We start from the raw sequence: 24,278 nt of genomic DNA, 5'->3' as shown, positions 1-24,278 counted from the left end.
TTTCTGCCTCTTACTTTCTTCTTCTTCTTTCTTCTCGAATGAATGGGATCGTTTCATCTTGAAAGCAAAAAGTCAAATGACTCAAGTTCAAACACCATGAGCTACTTTATAGTCATAGCAGACCAGCGTATATAAAAGGGTGTGTGTCTTGTCCTTTCACTATTCATTTCACTCTCAAGCCGAGCACAACGATGGAAGAGACTAACCAGATGGAACGTTTCGTCAGAGCTTTGCGAGGGGTCATTAGAAAATTCTCTTCAGACCAGCCTACGGACTACTCTCCTTCCTTTAGAGATAAAAGTCAAGATACTTGCTATATCTGTCAGAAGAAAGGGCATTGGTCTTCAGAGTGTCCAGACCGTCAAAAAAGAAAAAAAACAGGGGATAAAAAAGACAAAAGTCAAGATACCTGTTATTATTGTAAAGAAAAAGGACATTGGTCTCCAGATTGCCCAAAAAAGAAACAAGAGGAGTCAGAAGAAAAGAGGAATTCTTCAGAAGAAGAGAGGGATTCTTCAGAGGAAGAGAGGGATTTTTCAGAGGAAGAAAGAAGACAGGTGAAGAAAAAGAAACAGGAGAAAAAAAGAAGAAGGGAAGAAAGCGAGGAGGAAGAAGAAGAAGAGGAAAATAGTGTGACGGTGAAGAAATTCAAAAAACAGAGAGACTAAACAAGGAGAAAGAAGAAGTCAATGAACTTTAAATTAAAGTGTTGTGATGTGAATTGGATTGTAACAATGGATAAAAGAATTAATGAATGATAAAAGGTAAGTGTCTTTGAGTTTTGATTTTAAAATAAGAACGTACACTCACGCACTCATACACAGACACGTACTATAAGGGTAAAATGGGTGGGTTTTTATTGAGTTATTGGCAAATTGAAATTGCATTTCTTTTCGAGAAATGTGGGTGGCCCTGAAAAGGGCCTTTTTTATTTATGGTGTAGGGGTGAGTTTAAGCAATCAACTTTAACTGCCTTATGCCTTTGCCACGGCCAAGGCCTACTTCTGAACTGCGTAATGTTGATGATGATTGGGTTGAAATCACTAAGGGTGGTACGGTAGGCTTAGTCACAGGGTTGACGTGTTTAGCTCGGGAAGGTCGTATTCTCTTCGGTCGTGATAAAGAAGTCTGATACATTTGTTTCAGACTTCTTAACTCCGCTAAAATGTCCAACAGTACCGTGACCGTTTGATTTTCACCCTCTTGTTTCTTTGCTGTTACTTCTTCTTGATGTTGCTGCTGTTGTTTTTTTCTTACCTCTTCTTCTTGCTGCTGTTGCTGTAGGAGAAAAACTTGTTCGGCTTCCTTTTGTCGTTGTATAAATTTCTCCAATTCTTCTTTCTGTCTCTGTCTAAAATTCTCCACTTGCGGTAATGAAGAAGGTAACGAAGGTTCCGGAACAAATTCTTGCGAGGAGAGAAAATCCACAAAATCCCAATTCACCTCTTCTGAAAGTAAGTCCGGGTTCCCTTGGGCAGTCTCCCCTGTTGGTGCAGCCCAATGGATCGTTTTCTGAGTTTCCGTCATGTTGAATCACTGTCGCATAGATTGACTGCACACAAGTGCTAGCGAATCTATATAGACTACGTGACGTCACAGACTGCTCTCTTCGGATTGGATGCGGGCTGACTGAATTCTGTAACGCGTGTTCGGATTGGTGAATGAACTCAATCCGTTTCAATCCTTTCTGTCCCTATAAATAAGCGCAGTTCACTGCATTGATTCACCTATTCTCGGAGCCTCAACATGTGGACAGACGTTGAATCTTCAACCCTTGTGTCAACAATGATGTTCAGGACGGACATGCTCATGTATGTCCGATCCAAGTGGATCGTTGTCCACAGGACCAACAGCAGCCTGTGGATAAGAAGAGTCTATATAGAGAGACAAGGTTGCCTCAAGAGGACTCTGATGTATGGCCCTGCTGTAAGACGAAGTTTGAGGAAAAGAAGATGTCGCAAATGCCCTTTATGTTAAGGGCATATTAACATAAACCAAAGGCCCTTTTCAGGGCCAGCCATATATCTCGAAAAGAGATAGCCTTTCCATTGCCTACCCCTTTTTTTAAATTTAAATTTTTAAATTTAAAAAATTTAAAAAAAAAAAAAAAATCCCATATTCAATTCCCCTTGACGCTAGACAGTCCCACGATTTATTCCCATGTTAAATTCCCCTTGACGCTAGATTGTCCCACGATTTATTCCCATGTTAAATTCCCCTTGACGCTAGATTGTCCCACGATTTTTCTCCATGTTAATTTTCCATTGACGCCAGATTGTCCCAAGGGGTTCTGTAATGCTAATTCCCATTGACGCTAGGGTATCCCACTTCACTACTAACTAGGCAGTCTCGTGTGGATAAAAGCACAGAACACAAACAGGCGTCATTGTGAAGAATACTATTTTCTTGGCTTTTTGTTTGAAACTATCTGTCAGCAACTTATATTCATCAATCATTTGAAATATTTACGGTGAGTATACCTTGAATAATATCAGTTATGACTACATCATGTTAGGTTTTCTTCTAACTTATTTTTGGTCTTTTTGTTGTTTTAATTGAAATGCACTCAGTTCAAGTATGCATTGAGTCATGATTATACATCTATTCGAAACTTTTAACGAATGTCAGATTTTCTTTCAAGATCAGGTGAAGAGATGAATAAAATTAAAATAATAAAAGCTCAAAAATTATGATGCCCAGGATAACTTGTCCTTATTTGTTTGACATAATGAGTTTCAATCCGATTTAGATTTTCCTTTATATACCAGAGATTGTTTAAGATAATAATCTTCTGACGTTTAAAACATGAGTTTAAACTCCTCTTTACGTATCATACATTTTTACCTGTTTGTACAGTGTAAACGTTTTTCCACTCCTGAGTCAAAATATAGGTCGATCAATAAGTGCTTGCGGGGTTGATATGGGGAAGCTTTGCTGGCAGCAAGTGCACGCAGCAATTTAACAACAAGATAACCGCATACGGATCCATCCAACCGAGTTTGTACTGGTATAGTAAAAATAAACCAACGGCTTTTGTCCAGCTCACCTGGATTAGTAATTAACAAATTCGACTGGTGTTGCAAGTTCATATGAGTCAAAATACGAACAATGTTTGGGGTCACCACGTTTGCAGCCTAGTGAGTCCCAGGTCCTTTTTGTCAAATACTGGTTGACAATACAGGTCTGCCAATGTGTGGCACCATTGATGCATATTTAATCGCATAAAGACACACAAAACTTTTTGACTGATTTAGCCATCGCGAGTAAATCAAGATTGGTTAGAGAACGTATGACCTTTTGATTGTTGTACAAAGTAATCGAAAACCTCTTCCCGATGGTATTAAACGACTTGCTTGTGGCAAACGAAGGCCTCATCTTTTTTATACAATTGCGACAGGCTTCGCCTCCCTCTGCCCTATTAGTACAATTCTGTGTGAAGTTCGTACATGTAACAGATATGATTATGAATGTTCCACAGGCTCATCGATCACCCTCATTCGACCACCAGCATCCGCCAACAAATATATCTTGTCAGAAAAAATCCCGGAATGACATCCATAACAGCCAAATTGAGCTGTACCAACACGTGCAATACATATCAACAACATATTGTCTGAACAACTCCATGTGTTCAATAAAAAGTAATAAATCGGGTACAACATACGAACGTCTTGTTCGGATATTTGCAAAATAGAGTCAATGTTCTGACGCCGGTCCGCATATCAACACATAATGCGATATGCACGTGCAATCTGCATATTTAAGCCAAATTTCTTCAGACTATTCATGATGACTGTTAAGCCGCATAGAAGCTTCAGTCACTCTTAAGTCACTCTTAAGTGTTCAAATATTATCTTACTACGTGTTTGCCCATTGTGGTTATCTATATTTTAAATGCTACGAATACATGTTATGGTGCGATAAGAGCATATTGGGTAATTATTTGCCAAGTAAACGGTCCAATAAAAGGAGCTGGAGGGTGTGCGACTGTGGTATGTGCAAGAAACGAATTGGTGATTCCGGGCTACATAGAAGATTAGAAATGTGTTTCCATAGTCAGTGAAGGGGTTTGCTCAGGCTTACAAAATAATAATTTTTCCAATACAACTTTATCATCAACAACCCTTTTACGCCAAATTGCATCTTTGGCATAGTTTTGTACGAAATAAGGTGACTTTGTGTTGGAGTCCAAAGTAACTTAGCGACCATCTCTGCAAAACCCAATATGTGACTCAGGGGAATTGCGCACGAAAACCTTAATGAAGCATCAGTAAGTTATGATTGAAGCTGTTTAATCAGCACGTGCAAATGTTTGTTAAAAGCCCGCTGTGATGTCTTCTCGTGAAGTTTGTCGAGACTGTAAAATATATGTTTACCTATTTTAGGCCTTCTACGACATTATGAATCAGTTTCTGGTGTTCTTGAGCGGCATTACGACAACGCTTCACATACTTTTATATGACATCAATGGCAGATCTTTTGAAATATTGTTTTGTGATTGTTCAATTGGCGTATGAAACGCTTTTGCGTGAGACATGTTCATGAATAGATCATCACGATATTTACCAGTTGAAATTCCATTCAAATCAATGGTGAAAAAACTATATGTTTATGTGATCGGAGCAAGCATGTCTCGAAACGCATTCAACGTGCGGTCAGCGGCACACCATGTCTAAGACTATACGCGTCAATTGCAGGAAATATCATAATGTTCCAACTGTCATTGATTAATTTAGATACATGTGAACATAGTTGAGTCAAATAGAATGTGTTTTCTTTTTGGCAACCAAATCGTCAATAGAAGGCGGTTGAGCGATAGTGAAAAACAAAATATGGTGGGCGATGACACTTTGTCACTCAACGCTTTTGAAAGTCTTTTAAAACATCATAACACAATTGATCGTCAGCCGATGGTGCAATCATGTACAACCGATCCTACTTCAACCGTCGTAAAGCTATATTCAACAGGAGTTGACCTTTTTGATGAAGGAGGATCAATGATATCCGAATAACTGAGTTTGGAAATATATCACCAAGTTTGGACGGCGCAGACAATTATGGTGAAAACTGAGCTTTCTAATCGTTGAATTTTTGTTACTACTGAAAGTATCTGCGAAGTTCCTTTTTCAAATACCATTGAATAATACAGTATTTAATACAATCATGCTTATATTGTGTGCAATCTCGCGTCAAACGCGTACCGCAAATGCAGCTGAAATTCCAACGCGTAATTGACCAGCTGCAACTAATGAAACTTGTGTTCGATGTGGAGAAGATAAGTTCACGTTTATCGGTGAACAATAAAGCAGTTTCACTTGCAATTCCATTAGAAGAAAACGCAGATTGTATAAAGAATGAAAGTCGCAGTGATATCGCTATTGTCTTGACAAAGTTACCAGGAATATCATGGTGTAAATACCCTGCTGAAAAACATAGAACTGGATACAATTACTTTAGATCTGGTACACAGATGGATATGGGACTTAATTTTAACAACCAACCAAAGCCCTATGAGGCACCTATCAACTGCGTTGACACTGTATAACCGAAATGACATGCGTATAAAGCACCCAATGATTGATCCGCTGGTCGATTTCGTGAACGGCAACTGGCTGAACTGGATCTCATCTATGACTTGAATCCGATTGCTGCACTAGGTGCTGAAGAACGAACCGATTGGTGGATTATCAGAGTAGGTATGAAGGCCAAGATTGCATCATGTTGACAAGGTAGACCCAATTCTGCCTCTCGCCGACAGAAAATCCAATTATTCAATATTCATTGCTCTTACGAAGAGGTTATTATATCAACAGTACGTGCAGGAATTGTTAATGAAGCCTTACGATCAACCCATGCAATATTTTAACCAGTTGGAAACAAGTTTGTTCCCTATTTGTTTGCACCAGGATAGTTTGAATGTGGACAACGTTGTTCTGCTAACGTGAGTGGGTGTGTCGACGTGTTTAGGCTCTCAGACATGATTGATACTCTAAGACAAACAATACCTTATAGTTTTGCGACCATCATCGGGTAGAGCAAACATTCCCAAACGAACAATTGTGCGAGAGGAATTGGATCGCAAACGCACGATGGCCGAACACATAAGTGAAGACTCCGTCGGTTAGTATTCATCGTTAGCTATCAAGTGAGATAAAACTCCCTTGCGATGTTTCTGATACCATATCATATTTGCCGTGCATGCCAATTCACGTCAGGCTCAAAGACATTCCACGTACATGTCGTGTTTGAGAATCTTTTTGCACAATAAGTCGTGGAACATCTTTGGACTTTTAATGTTCTTGGAGCATCCAGCTCCACAGGGCGAAAAACCATATGGGATCGCAGTCCCAAGTACTCTTTGATTGGTTTACATGAGCATTATCTTTGAAATTAACAACAACACCAGTCCTTGATTCTGTCAAACAGCAACTACAACATCATCAGTTAACTCAAGTGGAATTTTCAGAAGGTACAGAACAGTTGTTTAAACCGGTTGTCGAACCAACCAAAAAGATTGTTACAGCAACTGAGGCAAGACAAACAGATCCTAAGACATTACCCGATAATATTGATGTTCATCTTCAACCCCAGAAACCTCTTCAACCACCATCTCTAATATGTAGAACTAACATACTAGATACAATTATTGAAGAAGGTATTTATGCTATTAGAGTTCAAGACCAAATACTCGAGATTGCCTCGTTTCGATACGATATTAGACATTAATATGTAAAACTCGAATACGTTAACAGTTTTAAAGCTACCGATTATGTTAGAGATGTATGGCACATTTATAATAATTTTACTCAAGTCAAAAGGGGAGATACAGATTTTAAACTCTTTATCAAAGCAGCAGAGAACCGCATGACAATATCAGAACAGAAACAGAAAGAAAATTGATTGTCAGCTTGACAAAATAGGGGAAGAAAGTGGAGAGTCGGGTGTAAACACAAGATCGGAAAGAAAACAAAAGAAAAGGAAAACTTGCGTCGAATGAGCTCAGAGCAGGAAAAACAATCAAACCAGCACGACGAATCACTTGAAGACGCAACTGGACATCGTGGTCGTGGTCACAAACTCCGCCGGTGATTCAAGATAAACTTTGTCCCAATAACGGCCTCGCTCCTTGTTTGTCTATAAATTTTGATTGATTGAAGACAAGCTAGCTATAATTCACCCAAAATTATCAGTGAAGCAGCTGCTGTTTGTCAGAGTTTATTCACAGGTGGTGTTATCAGTATATAAAATTATCTACGGAGATGGGATTGGTGATGTTGTTCAAGGCCTCTTCAGAATGATAGCCCCAAAAGCGATCCCGATTGTAAAACAATTAGGCATGAAAGCCATCGACGTTGTTTGTGATAAAGCTATTGGCGCCATCGGCGATGCCACTGGTAAAGCATCTTAAGCGGTCGAGGTCAGACTCGCACATTTAATACGACGAAAACCACAGCAGAATGCAAACATTGCACCAGTAAAACTGTCCAGCAGCGAATTGATGCCAGCAAGTGTCATTAATATAATAATTCAAGCAGCAAATGAACGGTTGAAAGAATTAGCTGGCATGCCGTCACCGACAAAACATCAAGCTCCTGAGCAAGAAAAAATATTGATTTCAAGTTTGATAGAGGGAAGTGTCCTGGTTTGATGTCGTTTTAGACAACACTAAATATAATAAATGGTCATGCATTTACCCAATTCCGCATTTGACATGGACGGGAAACAAAACTATAACAGTGATCGGACTACTGCTGGTAGCACCAGCTGTTGTTGGACTCACACAACCACAAGCACAAAGTTCTGATTGTTAGGTTATATAAATAATCCAGATTGCTGGTGACTATTCGCTGAATGGCTTTCTCTGGATATGCCATAATGGTAAACTGGGTATGGGGCGATGTAGAGCGTGTACGGGCAATTTATCAAGGATAAAAAATCGCATATGGATAGCGCAGGAATATGAAAATAAACAGAGCAGTCTGAGAGCGCTATTTGAGCAGTATGTGTTTGAATATCCCGATGATGATCTTAAACAAAAAATCATTAATACAATAAAACATCTGATGACAATGAATTGTGATGCTGCATATTCAAAAATAAAGGCTGTCGAAATTGTCCGTAGTTATTAAAAGTTTTTTCTTGATCATTATAAGATCACCAAAACCCAACTGTCTACGTTCAAACTAGGGCTGGATATCGATAAAATGAAGAAGTATCTCAGTAACGTATTTGACGAATATTTTCCCAGGATCTATGCGACATGAGAGAAAATAAAAGACCCTGAAAATATCCTCAGACATAATAATGATCCAGATGGTTGTGTTTATCATATATCGCCGGGTATATTTAATATTACGTCGATGATTTATATAAATCTTGTCTGTGATGCCGTAAATCATAGTTATCAGGTTGGATTTGTCGGCAAATCTCAATCCAAAGGAAGGGGCAGACAGGAAAAAGTTACTGTTAGTTTGTATTTGCGTGATGTACCCTAATAGGGTCCCATCTGAAAACTGGACCAAGAACGACAAGAAAGAGCATTTTCCGCCAATAAGAAAAAATACGAGATTCTTTTTGTCGCTGATGGCGACGTTGTCGTTGGCAAAGCGAGGATATGTTCCGATACGTTATGTTATATTTTATGTACTGGCGACGTCGCTTGTAGCGAACAACGTTCGTGGCGATCAATGGTCCATGAGCAAAGGTTTGCTGGATGAATGTCACGATTCAGCATCAGATGATTTGGATTCGGAATTTCTGTGCCCTGTGGATCCCTGTTTGATTTTCTAGCAAACCCGAACAAAGCTTCGCTTTGCCAAATTATCCTCGACCCGCAGGCTAATTTCTGTGTCCCCCCTCCGGGACACTTTTTTACAATCCCCAATGATTCACTGACTTCACTCCCAAACCCGGTTAGTCAATAAACAACACCCATGTATACAGAAGCTTTTAAGCAGTGAAATCGGCCGATTAAACCTAGACATGTAGATAAGCGTTTTGATAAATATTTATTAATCAATAGCGTTACAACGGTGGTGTGGTCAAGTGTCTCTATGTTTTACCTCACTAACTAAATACATCATGAGATATAAATAACACGTGTCATAAGATATGTTATGCTAGCAGTGCAGTACCCACGATGATTTTCTTACTTCTTCCATCCCCGGTTAGTCAATAAACAACAGCCGTGTAGACATAAGCTTTTATTCAATGAAATCACCCCAGTGCCGATTAAAACTATAAATTAGAAATGTAGAGAAGAGTTTTGATAAATATTTATTTATCAATAGCGTTACAATTTCGGTGTGGTCAAGTGTCTTTATGTTTTACCTGCCTAACAAAGTACATCATGAGGCATAAATAACATATCTTGTGACGAGTTATTTGTAATAGCGCGGTAGGTCATTGAACGAAATACGTCACTGGAATTCCGTGTTATTTATAACTCAGCACTCGAAGGTTCATGAGTTGGTTCGTGGGTAAAATAAAAAAATTACATTACTTACTTGTATTCTGAAATCTAATTTTTGTTTATACCGCTTCGATAGAGCTGAATTAGTTATACCAACAGTTAATCTATATAACTAATTTTATGATCACGATTGTTTTCTAATCAAGAATTTTCTCAGTCGAAAGTGTATTATTTTCTCAGTAAAATATCTATCATTTTCTATTGAGATGATCTTTAGCGTCTCTTACTTTTTACTGAAATACTTTATTTGATTAGGACATGATGGCCCTTGGAACACAAAATGCAATCCCGATGATGTAAGTTCTGTTGATACGGTGGCTTGTAACTCCACTAGTTTGAATCAATTGAGTTTGCCAAACATTTTCATCCGGTTATTGTTGTTTGGCTTGGTCGTCATTTTAGTAAATCAAATACTGAGATAAATCTCCATGACTGCTGTGCAAAAAATAAATATGGTTGGGCCCCAATTGTGCTATTAAGATTCACCCTTGATGCGGGGGATAATGACATCGTTGTCAGTGATTGATGCAATAACTTCATATAGGCCACAAAAACAAGTTTGGCTGCCAGAGGATGACGATATATCGTTATGTAAAAGATATGTGCCGGAAACATATTGGCACATTTACCCATTTACCTATGGTGCCTCATCTGATAACTAACTCAGGTGTACAAGGTTAGTCATGGAACAAGCAGAGCTTGATTTTATAATCGCAGATACAGCAGTAAAAGGCGTATTAGCCACCATTGAGCTTGAAAACCTACCAGACCGAACTACGATTGGCACTATCATCAGCTACTTCGATGGAGGTTTACCCCAGTTTACTCATCTCAGATCCGCCATGCTTGCATATGCATCAATAAACATGACGCTGTTAAAGTCGCTACGGACACATTTTATATAAGTAAATCAAACATAGATCTTTTTTACAATGATGCATATTCACTGCAATTCTGCTACGTGGAGTCACTGGAGAATAAAAAATAAGAAAATATGTAATTCTTGAAATTAAATGTATTTTTAGGGCATCTTTTCTGTATTCACTTGTAACGAATAATGCTTATTTAGAGCATTCAGACTACAGCCACAAACTGAACACAATAGTTGATGAATTTGATTGGTTACTCTGTTTTCCTCAATGAGTGGTTGGTATTTAACGATACTTGAAACACATCATTGGGTATGTAATGACAAATAAATGGTAGCTACGTGCCTTAAGGACTCGTTGAGGCGGCATTCCAAACTCACAACTGATGGATTACAATTTCAGCACACTAGCAACTGGGCTACCATCACTTTTCAGTAAAGTTTGTCTAATGTGTTTTCATTCAAAACCGAGCGAAGAGCAACTTATCTTCATGCAATTGGTTACATATGACGTGTGATACGAATATTGATTGAATACTTGGAATTTCTTTCAATTTATATAAGGTACACTTCACCTGAGAACGAAAGGTATATGAACACAACTTATGATTATAAATTCCCTACCCAAAACACAGCAACAGTAAAATAACCACGCAGTCCATTTGGGGTATAATTTAAACAAAGCAAAATCCAAGCTGGTGAGAGCTAAAGAGGTTTTGATTTTCTTGTCATAACCTCTTCAAGAAAACTGTCACAACAAATCCACTAAGCAGAGAGTAGATGTCCTAATTTTGCTTCCCTTGCTTTTGTATCAATTATCGCATCGTTATAACATCCATAGCCTCCAAATAGTAGCATTGTATTGAATATAATATTAATTATTCAATTTAGTATTTAGCAATATTTTTTCCTTTCTCCGATTGTATAACATGAATCAGCCTTTGTTTCGTAAATTATTTTTCAGAAACGTCTTTACGAGTAATATCTCCCATTTCCTTTGCACTTAATCCCTCTCGAATATTTACTTTCTTTAATATTGTACCATTTTCTTCCACACCTTAGTTAACATACATCTACTTTGGGCCAACACATGTGACCACGTATTTTTACACTTTGTTTGAACACAATTCCATTGTTAACTTAATGTTCTACAATATGCAAAATATGTAGCAAACAAGCAGTAATGAAGGAATGGCAGATGGCGATTTATGAGCTTCGTAGGTTACGTAGTCGTTTCCCCATTTTGATTGGATCGGAAACCGAAGTTGAGAGGGTGCAGAATATAACAGATCAGGAGCAGTAAATGCTCTGAAACAAACATTAGCTAGAATGAACTGTCTCTTAGAAACTTTTTTCCAATATAATAAAGATGCCTCTGGACACAGTTGCACTCATTCTTTGTCAGAAAAGATTTTCTCTATTTTCTCCCTCCCCTTTTCTCTTGATTCAATGATTCCATCTAGAATTGTATTATGCGTTATGATTATTTACCTTAAGGTTTTTAAATTATCATGTATACAGGAAGGATACAGAGTTTTCTAGAATGTAACAGCATCGGATATAATGAAGTCTATTTGATATATTGGTAAAATGTATGCACAAAAGAACTGGGTACATCAAGCATTCGTGACTTTCACATATAAAAGAAACTACTTTATAAATTAGTTATTTCCAGTACACAAATATATTCAATAAATTCATGATAACTAGATCTATTATTATCCACTAAGATATTGAACTGGAACGAATAATAATAATGATAATAATAATAATAATAATAATAATAATAATAATAAAAAGTAGGACAACACCAATTGTGCACAACTAGGGAAAATAGTAGCATTTTGACACCTCTTTATCAGAATATGACCCGTTTTGTTTCTAGAATGAAAATTGTACTTTGTTCCAACTGAAAATAATGACACCTTTTCATTAATAATTGATTAATATGAATGCCTTGCAAGCTGTTACTTTCTTCAAATACCCATTGTTCTTTTATGCCGTTATTCATAAATAGTCTTAAGTCAGTTATGAGTAGAAATGAAGTTTAAAATATGCATTTGGCCTGCATCGACATAACCATAGTATGAGATATTTTCTCAGGTAATTCATTCATAGTATTGACAGAGTTTTTCCGAAGCGTATTTTCATTAATTCGTGTAAAGTGCAAATCCCGTTCATACATTTCTTTCTATAAAACAAGCATTGATAATGTGATAAAACTTGAAATAGTTTCAGTTTACTGGAGGTTTATTTAAAGTGAAAATGGAGGACAAAAAATGTATATTTACCCAAAACGTACCTTACAAAATCTAGGTTAATGTTACGACACAATAATATGTGGATATGTGCGAAACAATAAAAGCGAAAATAGTACCTAATAATACTGTTCGTATCATTTCGTGGGTCTACTGTTTTTGAGGTGATATATTAGCACCTAATTCATCTATCACTTGAAGCATACGATGCAGCATCAACAAATTTAGTTCATGTAATGTTTTGTTCTAACCCATTTCTTCTTGTTTTTGTTTCAGGTCAGCACCTTATATGAAATAGGAATTCATTAGAAGCAGAGTTTATATTGAGGTCAGAGTAAGACTATACTCATAGTTTTTCCTATATCTTAATTTGTAACATGTATTGGCGTTTAGTTAAGGATCCTGTTGCGTTCCCCCATTATGACTTTATTTCTAAAGGAGCTCGAATAACATTTTAAAGTTCCTCAGTATTCTGATATTGGCTTTATAGTCATATATTTCATCCATTTTCTTCACCATTCATCTCTCTCTTAATATCACGTACTTATTTGCCATCATATTGATTTTTTCAAACCTGTATAAGAGACATAGAAGGATATGCTATGATACATACTTTTTACCAGTTACTTCTGAGAATCACTATTCGTCGAAATGCTTTAATATTCATCTTTGTTTCCGCTGCTTAAAATTCTGAGATTGGTTTCAGATTATTATCTTCCATATCTTTACTTTTCATTAAATTCCTCTCTGAATATCATATCTTTACTTTCATTCCTATTGTAAATGCACACACACACACACACACACACACTATATATTGATCTGATCAGCTAAATGTCGCCATGCACATTTTCACTTCATTTCAGTACATTTGTTATTCTGTATTTCTTATATATTAATATTAAACGTACATCGTAAACTAGCAACTAACAATGAATGGAGTACAGCGAGATGATTATGTGCGTCCGAAAGTCATTTCCTTCTAGTTATTTAGCCAGAAAAATCGGATCTGGAGGAGGGGAAGTATCAATTGGCTCAGGAGTAGTACACAATCGTAAACATATATTGGGTGCAATGAATCCGCTATTGAAACTTTTTCCACTAGGCAAATATACCGCTGGGTCTACCAATTATCCTAATACTTATGTGAAAATCCCAACTTCCATCCCTTCCCTTGGGAAGGTATCCCATGACCATTTGTCTTGCTATTGGGTTTTACCTCATCTAATTGCTTCAGAGTTGTTTATCCAAACGTTTTGTGTGTTCAAATTGGTACAATGATATTTCTTTTCTTGCAAAAAGTTTCAATTGCTATTACATAATTTGCAATATTCCTGCACGTTTATAACAGCATATAATATATCAAAACAGCTTTAATATGTAGGTATAGTTTGTTCCAAAATGTAAAAGCAACGTGACATAAACAAAACTTCGAATCTTTCATATAGAAAACTAATTTCTCTGATCTATAAATAAACTACACAATTGATGGGAAATGTGACTCAGATTCTTTCCTTTTTTGATGTGCTACAGAATTTAATATTAATAATAATAATAATAATAATAATAATAATAATATTGTAATACAGATAAAGATGCCGATAAAAATCAACGTCTGTCCACACCTACTAGATCCATATAGACACATATTTGATAATTATTAACATGTAACATATTCTTCAGTTCTTAAAATATCCATATTTATCAGAAGGCGTTTCCTATGAATAGATTCTGGAATAGGTGTAAATTGTAAGAAACAAATGAACACCAGCATAGATTTGATTATACTTTCGTAATTAATCAGTTCAATCGTTTATATGGGAGTGGAGTTTGTCGAAAATATGTTTTTTGTTTATGCCGCACGAAGGGCAACTCACTTAGGCAATTCTTTGCATTCGACAGGTAATGTGAACTTTAAGTGTTCCGAACTAGTTTCAGTTTAAAGTGCGCGTATCTTATCTCATTGTGAAAGATTTAAAATGTATGGTCTTGCAGCGCATACTTGGAAAATCCTATCGTAAAGATTCCCATATTGCACACATTTGCTTGAACATGCATCACTTGTTAGATATTATTTATTTATTTATTTGTGTTACAATGAAAAGAATTCATTCTGGGCACAATTGCATATAAAAACAGCAGTTAACTTCTGTGAGTTCTTATTTTCTTATCATAAATTTATAAAACCGATATATCAGCACATTATTTATCGATCAATAGAGACACACACAAAGTGTATATAAATTAGTGTCCATTATGAATTTGGTTCCCTTATATTTTTCTGTAATAGTTTTGCTTTAACTTTGTTGCAATTCTTAAACTATTACGAAATGTACAGAACAAAGAGTCAAAAGTTTTATTGAACTTCGTTATTTTATTATTTTTCTATGATTACTCATTTATCTGAAATTCTAACATGTATTAACTTTTGTTTCGAAATTGAAGTATAAATGGTCATTGTATAGACAGTAAACACATTTGTTCATATTTGCTCTTTTGTCGCCTCTTTTTCTGTCATTGACATCTAAAATTCCTCCATATCTTCAAAGCAGTAAACTTGTAAGACAATTGTGTTTTCGCCGAAGATTTTAAATAAAAGTAGTTTGTCTTATAAATAATTATTAACAGTAAAATTTGATTTTAGGTCACAGGTAATTACTTCTTTTACTATCCGCAGACCCAAAATATGTATATTAGTATCTTAAGCACGAATGTACAATAATGAAGGTCGCTGATTGCCAAAAAATACTTGTCAGAAAACAACTTATTATAATTTTGTAAAAGAAGCCGACGGTTGGGAATATTGTGCATATTGGCAGACTTGAAACTAACACCATTTCTACTTTATAACTGTTACCGAATACGTATTACAAGATGTTAGATGGAGATATTAATGGGCTGGCAAGTGGGCACATATAAAGCAATGTGTGTTAACATTTAAGCATACGTCATCTACTTGTCAACATTTTCAAAGTACACTTTGCTAGACATACCGCTCTAAAGGAAGTAAGGTAAATAGGACCGATTTAATGTAAGTAATTACAATAACGCTGGGTAAGGTTCTGAGAAACGCAAAAGCGCTGAATATCCAATATCGACTTGGAACATATTCAACAGTCCATGGCTGATATGCTTTGATTTTTATGGCAATGAGCCTTATATTAATTTAGCTCAATATGTGAAGTGCCTATCCACATAGGAAAAAAACTATTTCTTTCTGGACCTATTTAGAACTTTGCTTTTGTGCCAAAATACTATACAATTTTCATGTCAGTAGGCCCCCAAATTTAAACAAAAACTCTTTATATGTTCAAAGTCGTAATAGCGAGACAACTATGCTTTTATATAAGGTTTGTATGAAAAGTAGTGTTTCCTAGGAACATTTATTGTGAAAATAAAATTTTGTATAGGTCTAAGCTAGCTAATTATTTTATTATCTGCCCAACCAACCTATGTGTGATAGTATTTTATAAAATGATGTTCGCTGATTAGCTGAAAATAATTACCAGAAACAATGACTTACTATTTTTGGAAGACTTAAATGTAAACAACACACAATAGTTAACTTGAACCTATAGGACACACGGTACTAATTATACGGAAGAACTGTGAACCAGTCTAGAAATGGGTGAAGAAATGATAGAGTATTTACAGGTTTGGTGGTCCATAATTGGTTAATAATGAAAATTAAAATTTTAGGAAAAATATCTTTTGAGAGCTTATCCTATATGTAATGTAAAAAAAATATTGACAAATTTCTACTGATGCAACTTTAGCATTTTTACAGGCTTGACTCAGGAGTACTCAATACTGAAAGTAGCACCTGATTCATTTGGTGCAGAATCAATAACACGTGTTTCATGCACATGTATGTAAACAAATTGCCGCGGGTCATATGGTGTTCTCCACACATAAGCTTGCACCAAGGTTAGATGTGCACGAAAAATTATAGGTGTCATTATCAGCACCCATAAATTTTAAGTTATTGAATTTTGAATATGATAGTGTTTCCATATGTTTACCATTGGAGTGGAATTAGTACCGTGAGTCCTAAAATCATTTTTATTGTATTGCTGTTGCCACACAGGTACTAATGGATGTAAAGAGGGAGATCTAACTTGACTTTACTTTCCTCGTTGGCAACTGCGGGACATTTACTTTGTTCAAAATTAAAGGCAGACCATGTCATTTCAATACATCCACATTTTTCGTCTTGTATAGGTAATTCATATAATGCAGGTGTGACTTTGTGATCTTACCACAAAAGTGCATTAATTTGGCAAAACGTTAAGGTTTATAGACGTTGTTGCATTAGATACAGGCCGTTGAAAAGTACCTAAATAAGATGTGCAAAAACACTTTATCGCCCATGTATTTAATTAGTTTGGATATATTTCATTAAAACTTTAGAGAAAAAAAATATGTCTGTCGACATTTTAAAACTAAAATTAAAATTTGAAATTAGTTTTTGTCACCCTGGATTTTAAAACCAGATATCCAGTGATTGCTTATTAAAGTGGCGTGCAATTAAGTTTCAAGGTAGCCCAATTAATTAATAAGACGTCTATCCTTAATTCGAGCACGACTTTTGAATAACAACTTTCAGTTTTGAAAAGTTATGGCAATTATAAATGTCTACACTTGAAAATGTACAGTTATTATGCTAACATTGTGATAACAATATTGCATTTTTGTCCTTACGTTGTTAAACCTGATATATCCTTCCCGTCAGAACCAGGCCGCGAAACGAAGTTACATAATGACTAACTGCTCTGTGTCGTATACTGCTTCTTTAACTTGGCAGTTTTATTTATCATAATTATCTTTGCTGTTTTGCTATAATGCAAATGCTTAAGGAAACATCTATTTCATAATCGATAAACTTTTTAACATAAGATTTCACTAACACAGAAAGGGACCTCTGAGTTTCTCGAGCATAATGAAATTTGACGTCTTTGAAGAAGAAAGAGTGAATTCTAAGATGTACTTTACATTTTTGACACTCCCACTGAAACCGCAGCCCTTTTGTATAAACATTTGCTTATGTTGGGTGGTATTGTAAAATTACCGTATTTCATAGAATGAAGGTCGATGATTGGAAGATAATATTTAACAGGAAATAAATGGGCAAAATTCTTCCAACGAAACCTGTGTGTGGGTAAATTGTATGCATTAGTTGGTTATAACCTCAAACGATTTTTATGGTATTACTGTCGCAACAGTTACCACGTAATACAAAAGGGGCAAATCTAGCGACTGGAGTTTTAGAGTTGGTACTTACGAGGGAATTCTTGTCAAATTAAGCCACACAATATCTCATTTTCATTCTTTTAATAATTTCCTCTTCGAAAAGTTTTTTTATAAAAAATAAGCGTGATTTCACGACTTTACTACACAGTGTAGTAATTTGGCCAAACATTAACGTATTGGTTTTTGAAAATTGCATTAGATGTCTGTATCCACAGAATGCACTGAAGTAACCCTGATATCTCGACGTTTGTTTCCAAACCGAAAATATATCATGGCCCCTTAGGCTACTATGTGGTACACAGCAACTTACTCTACTACTACTACTTCTACAACACTTTTAGGCCATTTATTAACACTGCATTCATCAATCGAAGGAATAGTAATCATACACGGCACAGTTTCACCGATGCCTTTTGGCTCAAATTATTCTTTTTTTCAATTCATTTAAACTTTGCGAAATCTACATGATATAGTTTTCACCAAAATACTGATCATATTCAACATTTCGTACTCAAGTTCAATGACATGCTTATATTACCTAATATTTAGATTCTCATCTTGCGCACGTTTTGCCAAGATTCCTCATTCGGATTGCTACATTTATTGGCATGCTTTTCTTTTTAGACTTCTATTCCACATTTGTACAAATAAATGCGATGACATACTAAATAAATGAATGTGATTTAATTTAATTTTGAGCAATTCATCTCACCATCTAAATTTGAAATTCAGCTTATATTTCATCACTTATCTTTTTACATTTGTTTATTTTACCATCTTTATCAATTTACTGTACTCACTCTCTCTCTCTCTATCTATGTATTTGTCTCAGTCCCCCTATATATCTCTCTCTCTCTGGATATCATGAATTTCCTGTCCTTTCTTTCTTGTAATTTTCTGCGACGTTAATATGTAATAATTACTTAATCAGCTAAGCGTTGCCATGAATATTTTCACTTCATATTGATCACCGTTTTCCTTTTGTACGTATTATCTCATAATAATGAATATATATATATATATATATATATATATATATATATATATATATATATATATATATATATATATATACTGAAGCTAACAGCAACTGAGGAGATCGGGTACTGATACATGTATATTCAACGGGTGAGATAAAGTCTTTTTTCATGTTATATTTTCGCTAGAACTGGAGACAATGGAGATAAATAGCACTATTTCACAGTTTTTGTTCTTTAAAATATCCTGTCTCCTCAGAACATACCTTCCTATAAATAATCTCAAACAAGGTATAAAGAATAAGGACTTTAGAACATGCGCTAAACCTGCATATACCTAGACAAAACTGTTTTTTTATCTTCTATTAATTAAACTATTTGTGGCGCGAATTTTGTCACAGATGTGTCCAATACAAGTCCTCTGAAAGAGCAGCACACGATCATGCAATTCTAAATTTATGACAGGAGTTGCAAATGTTAACTACAATAAGCTGAAATAAGGTGTATGTCATCGAAAAACGAAAGATCATAGAATTAAGACTTACACAATGTCTACTTCGAAAACCTCATCTTAAATGCACCTTAGTCATGAACAATTTGGAACAAAACATAATGAGTACATGACGCAATGTCAATTATGACTTATTGCATCCTGGTTTGTTTTCAACTCTCTTGCTAATCTTAACTAGACAAATCCTGGAAGGAAAAACTGTACTAAACTCATGCTTTGGTATCGCAGTATTTGGTTATGATTTTTCTTTTCGCGAACCTTTGATTGATTTCAGCGTCTGACTGAAAATGAAAAGGATAAAGATGGCATAGGATATATTATGTGTTTTATTAACTGTGCTGCTCCAGTGCCAATTTTTTACCTAGATTAATGCAGTTTGCACGTCCCTCAATATTTATGATCCTTTCTTTCAATTATCATCGTGTTATATTTTCTTTATAAGTTATACTTCTCATAAGATGGTGTATGGATTTGCCTCTTTGCTAAGCCCTCGTTTATGGTGGCCAGGGCAGCCGAATAGTCTCTGGTGTTTCCTTTAGATATCACTCAGATTTCACTTCTGTCCGCTCGGCCAGCATTGACTTGGGAGAAAATTTGCAACTAGAATCCAGTTGTTCGGTGGTTATTCCGGGGATTTTCCCTGGTTCTTCCTCAACCAAATATACTACCTGCCTCGTGTAGGATACGAAATGCTGAAAAATGGCGTTAAACCTACAAAACTCAGCCAAACATACGTCTAGTCTCATGTGCCTGTGAAAATACGAAATTAATCAATTTCATTTTTTCACGTGCCTTTCCATCTCATTTAAATTTATCTAATATTTCAGCACTTGACATTCTGAGATTAACGTTTAATTTGCATCTTTCATAAAAATTTTCCTATTGCTTTCTGGATGCGATGAAGTTTCTCCACACCTGTATCAAATACTATCTGATCAACGAAATTTGATTTGCCTCTTTTCACTTTATATTTATCGCCGATTTTTGAATATTATTTTACTATATTTAATATAAGTGTGTGTGATTTAGATTTCTAATATCGCATTAAAAAATGTAGTTATATCGTTACGATGTTTGCCTATTGGCAGTTTTATAGTAATGTCTAGCATTGGGGTATCATGCCGCAGATATGTAGCATCGTATCCTACGAAGTCACATTACCCTGACACCTAACACTAATCTTTTAATACAGAGCCCCAAGCAATGCAGTTGCTAATACTACTTTTTAAAGTCTTGTTATGACCTCAGCCGGGGTTTTTAACATTTGTGGAAACGCTAATAACGAATGAGGAGTTGCAGATAGTGGTGTGATTAAATGGTCTCAATGAATCGTTTCTTAATAGTTTCTTTTCTCTAGAAGGGTAGGTACGGCGTCGTGCTTTTAACTTTATGGCTGCTTTCCTCCAAGGTAAAAGCGTCAGGTCAATATAATCTTTGCCATGGTGCTGTTCTTATTCATGTGACCTCTCGTTTGATTCATAAGAGAATTTGAGTCACATGTTTAATTTTCTAAATTCGGTTCTTGCCTTCAAATATTATTTCAATGTAATTTTCTTGCGTCTTCAGGTATCACGCATTTCACTTTTCTATGCGTTATAATCCCTTCTTTCAAGAGGGCGGAAAATTATAATATGATCACTTAACTGTTCTAGAATGTCTTTTCAGTCAATTTCAGCACTAATGTTTCCTTTTTTATTGTAATGCTTTATTACTTTAAAATATATGTGGCTAACTAATACTTGCAAAGGAGTTTCAGTTATATGTATAAGGATCAGCTATTATAGATTAGGCACCTCATATGTATTTCCTCTGGAAAGCATTTTAGTGTACTCCTATGCATTTCTTACATGTTCAAATACACCAAGACTACCTTACTTATGTATAGCAATTATTGGAACAGAACAAAGTAAACAATCAGCATATTATACATTGCATATTCTGAAAATAGTACCATTATAATAAATTGAATGGAATTTGTGTGCAGAACAATGCAATACACACTAATGTGATACATTATCTTACATATAAACCAAAACACTGATGTCAATTAATAACTCATTCTCTGTTCAGACTTAAATGGTACTTTATAATGACTACAACAAACATCTAGCACTAGTGATTAGATCTACGGGTAAAGGGCTAGAAAACTAATAATGAAATTCTCAGGAATTAGACTTTAGCCTCATTTGGTGTAATAATATCTTAAAGAGATGAAGAAAATGTCACTTAGGTAATATATCAGACATTTCTGTTTATCTAGTATTATTAAAAAATAACTATGAATTAAATCTGGTATTTTTATTTGCTCAAACAATGAATCTGGAGTAATTACATAACCTATGTGCAAGTCAGGTAGAATATGAAACGTTTTGTTATCAATGGGACAATGACATACACACTTTAGGATCAAGTGAGTGTCATCAACTCACTTTTATGTTCATTTCCTATTATTGTTAGATTTTAAACTGCTGGGAATCGTGCTATATGCAATATTTTGCCTTAGAGAGAAACATGTATTATACTCGCCATAAAGTACCAGATCTAGGGCCTTACCAAGGCTCATCCTGAACGTACGAACCACAATATTTTATATTGAGAATGATTAGTATATATCTGAGTTAGATATCCGTTTCAATAAAAGCTGAGGATTGTTCCAATCACTGTGCTAGAGTGTGAAACAAATACCATTATGTCTTCGAATATGGAGAAGTGAACCATCAGCATGTGATAACATAATTACAACCACGCTATTAAGATTTGTTTGCATCCGTATAAAGGTTCAAATAAATTGAAACCACACTATGGCAAATTATTGTATTCATTTTTGTACGACAGTAGTTTTTTTCCAAATCTGACGATAGTTGCCGTAACAGGACATATGTTACATTATCAGATGAGATGTCAACAATACCTAATTTATTTGCTTACCTAATTTAAATGCACACAATTATTAGGTGTGAATGTATCTGGATTCCCAAACTATGAAAAGAATGTATCGAGCATGGACTTTCCCTTTAAGCTGTTGAAGAGATGATAAGTGGTACCTTTTTAATGTTTTCGAACTGTCGATATATGTCAGAATATTAAAGTATTGAAGTTTGTTTGTATTTGTCTCTATGTATATTGCTCAGGCATGTCAAGGTGTATTTCCCAAAACAAAACACTATTTCACATGCAAAGGCCGATTTTATTCAATTTTAATATATTTCTAAATACTCATGAAAATAAGAACAATGTCTAAATATTTGTTCAAAATCTAATCCCATGTTATTGAGCTTAAAACGCAGACCCCTATGATCAAGATATGTACGTCTATTCACTCAATAAATGGATATTGGAAACATATATCAATCGCATGCTTCTTGCGTGAAATAATAGATTTTTGTAAAAATAAATCCCCAAAGCTAAAACGGAATATATTTTGAGTGTCATATAGTTTTCAGGCAGACTTTGGAATCCACATGATTGTCATGAAATATTTTGCATCTTAATTGCAATTTCAATTTTGTATTTGGTGAATTTCCATGAAAGAATCCTTAATTAAATCTGAGGTTTCTCAGCCTTATAAATGAAATTAAAACTGCACTGTTAACTATTGAATTTTGCAATTGAGCAATGGGTAGATAATATTATATATGCATGAAATTATTGCTTATGAATACATCTAGGTTTCTGCATAGTTAAACGAAAATGCTCACCAGAGATATTCCACTTATATTGTTGAAGAGAAGACATTTTTTTTCTATCAATAGCAACATTAAGGCATGGTAATGAACCTTGAATGCAGGTACCTCGCCGTGCTTTCCGACAGAGCACAAGTTATCCAACCAGGCATCGAACTAAGCAGAATGGTAATGAATATTATAGGAGACAAATGTAAGGTCGAAAAACAAGGGCTTACCATCATCATTCATCTCAGTAATAACATTCTTTGACATCATAATTTCATTTGTAAAGACCGGTTTAATTTAATAGCAGATTTTAAAATATTGTATTTGTAACAGACACAAACAATCGTAAAATCGTAAAATCTTTGGCCAAAATAGCTACCAAGTTTGCTGCTCTGTTAGCAAGAGACAACTACTTCCAGATCAAATATTAGAGTGATATTTCTAATCTCTTAATACTTGCATCTTGAATAAATATATCCTTCATATGCACAATAAGTAGAATATTAGAAGTTTTGGAAAGAATGTAACAGTTCCAAAATTGACGAAATTTCATAACTATTGCTTGCCATTGTTTTGATATGAAGTCATTGGATACCAAACGAGTATCATACTTATTTGCAAATTAATTTACAACTATTAAAAGATATTTAAACTGCTGATAATCGTGAATTCCACACTGTGATGCCCTGAATGGACAGGTCAAGCACTGGTAAAGTAATGCTATAATTAGTAATGGTTGTGGAGAAAGACTGAGAATACCTCCAATCATGGTGTCAGGATCTGAAAACAAATATCAATGGTCCCTAGTCCTGCAAGATCTGGATCTCACTCAAATGCCTAACTCAAACGGCAGAACTAATACAAGTTTAAGGAAAGACATTAGGATAAGAAATATACAATTAAATGTGCTTGTATCCTTTTGAAGTTTCAAATAAATTACAAATTGCACAACTCAGTGACGAATTATTGTGTATATAATTGGAATAACCGATCAACCCATGATGGCACTTTTCTTATTGTCGCAGTATGCGAAGGATAATAAAACATCAGAATAATAATTATAATAACAAACTATGTTTGTAGCAAGATGTAATCTCGTGCAAAACCTAAGAAGCAAGGTGCATAGCAAATGAATTTACGTGCGTGATATCGGGCTTGCATCAGCTACAAGCTTGATTACCAGCCTTAGATTTTTCAAGATATGCACCACACAACTAATGTATTTGCTAATTTCAATTACATATTTAAAACCATAAGCTGTGAATGCATTT

At 35.2% G+C, this 24,278-nt stretch overlaps 1 protein-coding gene across 1 annotated transcript in view; it reads left to right on the top strand.

Moving 5' to 3' along the window:
* LOC149793225 (uncharacterized) overlaps positions 1-24,278 on the top strand; it is an 84,559-nt gene that overhangs the window by 25,126 nt on the left and 35,155 nt on the right. Inside the window, exon 2 of the mRNA XM_089966326.1 lies at positions 12,875-12,926. The gene's annotated coding sequence lies outside the window, so the exon portion shown is untranslated. The remainder of the gene's footprint in view (positions 1-12,874; positions 12,927-24,278) is intronic.

Source organism: Sinohyriopsis cumingii, chromosome 8 (genome assembly GCF_028554795.1).
Source record: "Sinohyriopsis cumingii isolate HCF-2022 chromosome 8, ASM2855479v2, whole genome shotgun sequence".
Taxonomy (NCBI): domain Eukaryota; kingdom Metazoa; phylum Mollusca; class Bivalvia; order Unionida; family Unionidae; genus Sinohyriopsis; species Sinohyriopsis cumingii.
The sequence above is the reverse complement of the archived record's forward strand: the minus strand, read 5'-3'. Positions and strand labels throughout refer to the sequence as shown.